Source organism: Eretmochelys imbricata, chromosome 17, assembly GCF_965152235.1.
Source record: "Eretmochelys imbricata isolate rEreImb1 chromosome 17, rEreImb1.hap1, whole genome shotgun sequence".
In the NCBI taxonomy this organism is placed as follows: domain Eukaryota; kingdom Metazoa; phylum Chordata; order Testudines; family Cheloniidae; genus Eretmochelys; species Eretmochelys imbricata.
In genome coordinates, this window is record NC_135588.1 from 8,704,812 (window position 1) to 8,707,500 (window position 2,689).

Below are 2,689 nucleotides of genomic sequence, written 5' to 3' on the forward strand. Positions count from 1 at the left end.
TCCCTACTTACTTTGTAATGTGTGCACCCTGGCCTTGGGCTGCATTATATTCCTTCCTGATTGCAGCGGCTGCAGTGTATCTACCCTAGAATAGCATGAAGTTTGGGTTATTTTGTGATGCATTTTCTTTTCACTTAGTTGGTAACTTGCAAAACCCAGTACTTTGCCTCAGCGTGAATTAGGCCTTGGCTGTACTAGAAAAGTGCACTGATTTAACTAGACGTGGCTAGTTAAAATGGGGCATACCCCCACCATAGAGGGACCTCGATTTTTACTTTGCATCAGTATGTTACTGACCTAACCAGATTTAACCCTTGCTTAAATCAGTTCATTTTAAGGGTGTCTATATTGGCAGTTGCCATTGTATACTTAGCTCAGAGGTTCTCAAAAACTGTGGTCCGCAGGCATGGCTCCACTAATTAGGTGCCTGGACCCTGGAGAAGATGCACATGTAAGGTGAGGGGGTGGGAGGAATTTGGGACATGCAGGGCTGTGGCAGCCAGAGAAAGAGGCGACTTTCCCCATCTTGGGGGCTGTGGCTGCTGGGGAGAGACCCCTGCTCCTTTCCAGCCCCAACTTGGGGGCTACCGTGGCGGGAGAGAGAGGGCACATCCATCGCATTAGAAAGGTAAGACTACAGATATTAAAATATGAGTTGTGTGCTTTTATTTGTAGAACAAAAAAAGTTCATTTTTATATATAGATAGATAGATAGATAGCGCTTTTATCCAAAGCACTTTAGTTAGCTAATGGTACAAACAACATTTGGAAAGATCATTAAGGGGTTCGCCGAGACCCTCAGCAAATTTCAAGTGGTCCGTGAAAAGAAAAGTTTGAGCACTACTGGCCTAGATCAATTTTAAATTGATTTAGTTAATCTGGTGCACTTTTAAAGAGGTTTGACTATAGTTAATGGTTTGTAAAGCACCATAAAAATGCAGGTATCTTCATTAAGAGGTCATATAATGCATTACATGGTTATTATCTTTTTAGAAGGCTTTGTTTAAAAATCAATTCTTTTGTGTATTTCTGATCTAGATATTATAGCACCTTGTTTTCTTCATTGTATTGTAAAGTCTGAAAGACACTGCAATTTTCTTTTGTCACTTTCTACCAGTGTTCTTCCTATTGATTCTGATGATGCCCCTTGTTAATACTTGTTTTAGGAGCACCATTCATCTTCTGGCTTGACTTTGGACATCACCAGCTGCACTGAAGATCTCACCTTTGTAGAGACTCAACATCAGTGTATGCTATTAGTAGAGAAATTCAGTGGAAGTGCCCTGCTAAATTAAATTGGATATTCGGGGTTTTTATTACTTTCTTTTTCTTTAGCTCCAGCATAGAATACGTAGCATTGTGCCTTGAATTTCCCATTCTAGTCTCTGTGGCTCATTTATATGAGAAAAATTAGATGTTACTGATGAGCAGTGTCAGCAATGGATTCAGATTAACTGTTTCTCTGTGATAGAGAGCAGGACAAAACCAGTTCAGAAAATGCTGGTGAAAACACGCTTAGAGCAAGTCTGTTGTGGTTTTCTGAAACAACACAGAACACTTTTTATTCTGGTCTGCGTTAAAGCAGCATTCAGCTGAATTTTTCTAGTGTAGAGTAGGGCTGAAGGGTTATATTGACCACTTATCATGTCTGCTTCCACAGCCTTGACACCAACTGTGCTACATGCCTCAGGCACTGAGACCAGCCTACTGCCATTGGCTGGCATATCTCAGGCTATGCCTTAGTCAGATCTCAATTCGTAGTACAGTTCTATGACAGCACCTTGGGTAGACCAGTAAAGGCTACATTGCTAGGTGTCTGTTACACAATCATTTGCTCTTACAGTGTACAAGAGTCCCTCACAGCTGTTGCAATTTAAAGGAACAACGATTGTCGTGTACTATTTACTGGATAGTGCATTTAATTGCAACATTAATGATCTAACATGCTTTAAAAATGTAACTTGCTTTTGTTATGCTTCCTTCGCTTTTCTGGGCTTCACCCAGCCTACCAAAGAATGTTGTATGTGTCTTCTAATTCTGCTACATCTATACTTTTAGATATTCCTCTTTGTCCTCCGTCTCAGCCTAGACTTGCTCTTTACGTAAAGTGTCCATCTCTGTTCCCCATCCAGCTCTCTACTTCCCATGGCAGGCTTTCAGGTACTGGCCCTTGTTGGAGACAGGAGCCTGGATTATTCGTTGGAGCAGGTATGTCAATGTATCAATTCCTATTTTTTTTACAGGTACACCACTCCCTCCCCTGGGCAGATGAATTTTTTCAGGCCTTGCTTAAGAAACCTCCCCCCCACCCCAAAATGACTATAAAATAAGCCACCAATAGATACAAAAAGCCAAGGTTACAGAGGAGGCAGTGTGGTTGAAGCACAAGCATGGAGGAATGAGAACTGGGTTCTTCTCTTAGCCAGTTACCATGAAATTTAAGAGCTTCGTTTCTTTCCCTGGTTTCAGAGTAGCAGCCGTGTTAGTCTGTAGTCGCAAAAAGAAAAGGAGTACTTGTGGCACCTTAGAGACTAACCAATTTATTTGAGCATAAGCTTTCGTGAGCGACAGCTCACTTCATCGGATGCATTCAGTGGAAAATACACTGGGGAGATTTATATACATGGAGAACATGAAATAATGGGTGTTACATAACTATTACACCCATTGTTTCATGTTCTCTATGTAT